The sequence below is a fragment of the Pelophylax lessonae genome, assembly GCF_965119305.1.
Source record: "Pelophylax lessonae genome assembly, chromosome: 1".
Classification (NCBI taxonomy): domain Eukaryota; kingdom Metazoa; phylum Chordata; class Amphibia; order Anura; family Ranidae; genus Pelophylax; species Pelophylax lessonae.
In genome coordinates this window covers 736,045,074-736,051,553 of record NC_138768.1, presented here as the reverse complement: position 1 = coordinate 736,051,553, position 6,480 = coordinate 736,045,074, and the positions used below count along the sequence as shown (strand labels likewise).

The 6,480-nt window shown below is 46.0% G+C and overlaps 1 protein-coding gene across 5 annotated transcripts in view; it reads left to right on the top strand.

Annotated features, from left to right (window-relative positions):
- Positions 1–3,291: 3,291 nt before the first annotated feature.
- EXOC1 (exocyst complex component 1) overlaps positions 3,292–6,480 on the top strand; it is a 126,412-nt gene continuing 123,223 nt past the window's right edge. The window contains exon 1 of one of the 5 annotated variants that reach the window (XM_082264912.1): positions 3,292–3,330. The gene's annotated coding sequence lies outside the window, so the exon portion shown is untranslated. The remainder of the gene's footprint in view (positions 3,331–6,480) is intronic. The other 4 variants (XM_082264914.1, XM_082264913.1, XM_082264915.1 and 1 more) reach the window with 4 other exon arrangements.

Here is a 6,480-nt window from a genome sequence, read left to right as displayed (position 1 = left end):
CATTCAAAAAATCCTGTATTCTCTGAAATGTAGTATCCTATTACTAATACTTCATGTGAATTCTGATATCTCCTCAATAACATGCCCTGTGAAATCTCATAGTTCCCTGAGTATCACAGCCTGTCAGGTGATTGGTTGTCAGGGGTAACTGTACAATAGTTATTTATTTAGTTGCATATTTCAAGAATCAGGTCACAAATCCAATTTATGAAAGCCGTTGCAAAAGTGGATCTTCACATTATCGCAAAAGTGGATCTGTTCCCATTTATTTGTCAATCAGGTTACATTAGGGTTGCCACATCATCCCTTTAAACCAGGACACACATTAATTACACAGGTTCTATGGCTGATTAAGGTGATAATTCAACTTACTTAGTGCCTTATGTGCATTATATTAGCATCAGAACCTGTGTAATTCATAAGTGTCTTGGTTTAAAGGGATGAGGTGGCAACCCTAGGTTACGTGTGTATGTCCCTCATGAAAACTGATGGTGAAGTCACCTTTCACCTCTGCACTGTGTAAACAGGTGCTTACAGGGTTCCATTAAATGTATTTGCTGGTGCTGTGATAAATTGCCGAGCAGATAGTTCTGGTTGCCCAGGATGGGAAGGGGTTAACGTAGTCCAGGCTCTTTCCCGTTTTTTTTTTTTATCCTGCCCTCTGGAGTGGGTATATAAAATACAGTAAGAGGGCTCAGACATGCAGGTTATCCACATGGGAATCCTGATGAGGGCCTGCTGTGTGATGTAGTACCATTGGAACCAACGTGGGATCCCCAATACCAGGTCACTTGCATGGGATTCTTCCTGGAACTAGGAACCTATTATTACTGGACTTGAACTGAATAGACTTTCCTTTGGGCAAGGTATGAACCTTGGCAGCCTGAGTTAGCTAATGTTAGGACTGTGTTTGGAGAACTGAGAGATTGTGCTGTATTAAGGGTAAGTTTGCCTTTTTGTTACAAGTTAGGACTTGTTCACACTAAATTTCTAATGATTAACAAATGCTCCAATAGCATTAGTATGGGCGTGAGACTTGCGTTCAGGGGCGTAACTACAGGGGTTGCAATTGCAACCGGGTCCCATGCTCCAGGGGGCCTGTGTGGCTCCCCTGTACACCTGGATAGGAGGGGGGCTGGGTGGGCAGCATGTAGAGAAATCACTGTCCTCCTTTTTCCTCCTTTAGCTGCAGGAGGAAAATGGAGGAGATTGGTTCCTCTGTATGCTCCCCCCGCCACTCATCCTATCCAGTTCACTTGTGTTCTGCTGTCTCTGGGCCCCTGTGTGCTACCCTGGTCCCCCCCCCCCCCTCCTGTGCTCCCTTCCCTCTCCTACTGGCTGCTGCAGGGGATGTGTCACAATAGAGAACCAGGAAGGGGTCGGTAAATATGTAATTTTCCAGCTCCTTCCTTTTCTGAATGGACAGAGTCATAGTCAGTGACATTGTAGAAAAAATAAAATAAAATGTAAAAAAAATAATACAATTAAAAAACCAAAAAAATAAAAACTACTGCCACCAGTGGGTGAACTTCCAGGATCGCAAAGGTCACACTTGCGACCGATCCCTGCATTCCACCACCGTGGGGAGGCTCCAAGATGGCAGGAAGGGGGCCCACTGCAGAACTTGTGAAAGGGTCCCGCTGCAGGACCGTAATAAAGGGCCCCGCAATGAGAGTAAAGGGCCCCAAGATCAGTGGGAAGAGCCCTGGCCAGGGGTCCGGGGGGGCCCTTCATGGTTTCTTGCACTGGGGCCCTGAAGGTTCTAGTTACGCCTCTGCTTGCGGTAATGAGCTTTAGTATGGGCATTACACTGGCATTTTACAAGCGTTGATGGCAGGTTAAAAATGCTCCCCAAATGCCCTTTGGGAAGTTTTGAAGCATTTGATGAGCATTAAAACCGGTCCACAAATGCCCATTCCATTACAGTAAATGAAATAATCTTAATTCCCCACAACTGCCTGCCAGAGAATTTGTAGAGCGTTACCATAGACTTGAATAGGAGGCGTTGAAAGGCTTAAAGTGCCTCCTGACTCGACAAAATTCTTCAATTTTGAAGCGAAGCGACGCTAACGACTCATGTTTTGATAGTGTGAACAGCACTGTGTTCTGTTTATCGTATCTTGTGCACAGGCGTTTGAGGGGCCTTTTTAACGTCTCTCAAACGCCTGCTTTAATTGCAAGTGTGAACTTAGTCTTACACCTCTATTCAGGGTGTAACATGTTACAAATTTATTGGTGCCTGCACCCCCCCCCCCTCCGATCCCCCCTTTTGGCAGCGAGCTGGGGATCTTCTCACCCCGCTCGCTGCCACAATCTAAGAGAAAAAAAAAACAATCTACTAAAAGTGTGCCTTTGCCAAAATGCATGTTACTGCATTGGGAATTTGATTTTAAAAAATTGTGTAGGAACATTTTTTTGCATGTTTCTTGTGTATAGGGCAGCCCATTGAAACTAACTGGTGTGCCTTAGAGCGGAGTTCCAGCCTAAACACACACTCACCTGTCCTACGGCCCAGCGATGCGGCTGCCTGAAGCCTCACTCTTCTCCCTCTCTGCTCTGCGGCGCCGGCATCACTGGTGTGGGCACCCAGCTGTGACACGTCGTGATTGGCCGGCAATCTTCTGGTACCTCTGACATGTCCCAGAAGATTTCAGGGAGGGAGGGGGAGAGGAGAACTTCTGCTCAGGGGCGGAAGTGGGAGCGGGTACCTGTCAAAACTAGGTACCCCCCCCAAAAAAAAATGACATGCCAAATATGGCATGTCAGGGGGTTAGAACTACCTAAATCAGAAGTTCCACTTTTGGGTGGAACTCCGCTGTGTGACACATGGAAACGTGCAACAAAAAAGTGTGTGCTCAGTCGCAGCTCCTGGTGTGAAGCAAGCCTCGGGGCAGTAGGCACCCAGCGAGGAATGCCTGAAACTTCAACTGCTGGATGATACACCTGTACCCTCACCCACATCTAAACCCTGGAGCCTCATTCACCAATGCTAAATGCCCAGTGTGCACCAGGTCTAAAGCATACATTTTTGCTACTAAGAATACAAAAACAAAAGCTGTGGAAAAAAAAAACTTTCCAAATCCACCTTTTTGTTTGTTTATTATAAATAGAGTAGAAAAGCGTTAGGATTCTTCAAATGTGTAATGCTGTGACTATTCTAGTAAGATTTCCAGTAAGCAAACTATAATGTCGGTCTTACAATGAATAAAGTTCTCTACGTTTGAATCATGGCTTCCTCTCTCGCAAGGGCTCTCTGGGAAATGTAGTCCGGTAGCTGAGCCTGTTCCTGCCCGGCCCTAGGTGGAGAGAGAGCGGTGTGTGCGGGGATCGGTGAGTGTGGGGCGGATAGAATGATCGATGGGATGCGGCACCGTGCTGTGTACGATGATTGAGGCTGGGGAGAGTTTTTTGATCGCTATGAAGTCTTTCTAGGCCCGGCCTGTAGCGCTGTGTGTATTGTGTGTGATGAGGCCAGCACCCCCCTGTATGGGGATCCAGCAATGACAGGGAGAGATGTGTGTGATCTGATCTCCCCGGCCTGCACCCAACTCTGTTTACTAATATTGTCTGACCCCTCCGCTTCAGTCACCATGGAGGGCCAGCAAGAGCCCGGATCTGCAGCTGTAAAATGCCTGTGTGTTTGTGTGTCAGCTTGTCATTGTGGAATTCTTAGCAAGTACCTAATACGGGACTGTACGTATATAGCTGCCTTATACACCAATCAGCCATACCATGATGACAGATAAAGTGAATAACATTGATTTTCTCCTCACAATGGCACCTGAAGGTGGGTGATATGTATTAGGCAGCAAGTGAACATGTTGTCCCTGAAGTTGATGTGTTGAAAGCAGGAAAAAAATGGGCAAGCGTAAAGATCTGAGCGAGTTTGACAAGGGGCGAATTGCAAAGACTAGATGACTAGGGCAGAGCATCTCCAAAACTGCAGCTCTTGTGGATGTCTTGAAAATGAATATACTCTTGATGCACAAATAACTCTGTTGCGCTAATAGGTGCACTTTTGGATATTGATATATGCCAAGCGCAATCAATTACATTGTGCTAAAAAGCACAGTTCTCAGCTCTTCTGTATAAGGTAGAGATCGACCGTTTATCGACAAAGCCGATATATCAAGGGCCGATCTTCCCTTTCCCCGATATATCGGAAGCGGCTCCCAAGGTGGCCGATATTACTGATATTTCGGAAAATGCTTGTACCGGAGTGATGGTTGCAGCTAGAGGCATTACCCGGTACCAGCATCCATAGCCGAAGGTCGGCTGTTTTGTAATGACAACTGATGCAGCTGAGAAGCCGCTACGCTGTCATTATAAGGAACAGGAAGGGACGTTCCCGCCACCTTCCGCCGCTTGCCTGGGTCTCCCGTCCCACCGGGCAACCAGCCTGCACGGTCACCGCAGACCCGATCAAAGCCGCATTCGACTCTGATCGGGTCTCCATGCAAAAACCCGGAAGTGATGTCATGACATCACTTCCGGGTACTAGCACCAGATTAAAAAAAATGACAGCATTCAAAACAGCCAAACTTGGCGTTTTGAATGCTTTTAAGTGTACAGCAGGGGTTTGGGGTCTTTTAGACCCCCCAGATCCCTCCACAAGAGTACCTGTCAAAATAAAAAAAAAATTTAAATGTACGACAATATCGGCCGATACCGATATGCATTGGCCAAAATATCGGTATCGGTCCATCAGTAGTATAAGGTAATGGAGCACGTTCAGCAGTACCCAGTAATACAGACACACAGGCTGCTATCACCTTTGATGCTCATAAGAATGTCCTGTTTAACCGCTTGCCGACCGCCGCAAGTAGATTTACTGCGGCGGTCAGCCCCTGCCAGGCAGAGTGACGTTAATTAACGTCACTAGCCTGGGAGGGTCTGGGGAGAGAGCGCGCGCCCGCGGAGGCGCGCTCCCGCTCGGTCACGGACCCCCCCACGCGTGTGACCAGCGGACCCGATGTCCGCCGGCCACTCGGCGATCGTCGGGGGAGAGGGAGAATGTCAGGCAGCTTGTGTAAACAAGCTGCCTGTCATTCTCCTCGCTGTAAAGACACTGATCACACGGATCTAGTATGTAGATCCGTTGATCAGTGTCCTTACAGCTAGAGCCACAGCCAATCACAGTAAGAATCACGCCCTAGGGACACACACAGCCCCTCCCTCCCAAATAAAGTTAACCCCTTCACTGCCAGTGTATTTTTACAGTAACAGTGCATATGTATAGCACTGATTACTGTAGAAATGTCACTGGTAACCCCAAAAGTGTCAAAAATGTCAGTCAAAGGTCCGATCTGTCCGCCGCAATGTCGCAGTACCGCAAATAAAATCGCAGATCGCTGCCATTACGCGTTAAAAAAAAAACAACAAAAATTACAAAAATCTTTCCCTTTGTTAGTAAACGCGATAACTTTTGCGCAAACCAATCAAAATACGCTTTTTGCGATTTTTTTTTTTTTTTTTTTTTTTTTTTTTTTTTTTTTTTTTTTTTTTACCAAACATAGGTAGGATAAAACAAATTGGCCAAAAATGTTAAAAAATTTTGATTTTCATTTTTTTTTGGGGAATTTCATATAAAAAAATGTGAAAAATATTGCTATTTTTGCAAAATTGTCGCTCTTTTTTTTGTTTATAGCGCGTGATCAAAAAATCGCACAGGTGATCAAATACCACCAAAAGAAAGCTCTGTTTGTGGGAAAAAAAGGACGTCAAATTCGTTTAGGTACAGCGTCGCACGACCGCGCAATTGTCCGTTAAAGTCACGCAGTGCCGTATCGCAAAATACCCCCTGGTCTTTTAGCAGGAAAATCCTCCGGGGCTTAAGTGGTTAAAGGCCTGGAGCTCCGTTTATTTATGAGACAAAAGGACAATCATCAGTAAGTAATGGCTTTACATCAGCCAATCAGTTCCAAATGTACACTCACATGACACAAGTTACTCCCATAGAATCAGCCAATGACACACTTGTATACATTCAAATATACAATAGAAAGGGGGAATACATGATCATGAATGAGCAGAACAGCGTGCACAGCTTCCTGCCTAACACTGCACAATGAAACCAGCGTGTAGAACCGTGAACGTTGCTCTGATCAAACCTGTGCATGTATTCCTGCCACTACTACTGGCGTGAATCCCCCTCAGCAAGGCTCAGAGAACAATGCCTAATAGGATTATACTACTGTTCCCATAGATGTGAGGCTATCTGCAGGGAAAGAGCCATGCTGTTTCCACTATGGTGATCGGGCACAGTAGAAAGTCATGAGCGTGTATCTTTTCATAAAGGCAGATTGATATGAAAACGATATTGACTCCGCACCGCAAAACACCTAGATCTATAACGGCACACAGAATGGAGCGCATGGAGTGTTCGCTGGCAAATATGTCTATATGGAGCAAACTCGTCTACATATCTAAGGGAAGGTTTTCACTGCCAGTAGTCCTTCCTCAATGCCAGTTTGCATGTAC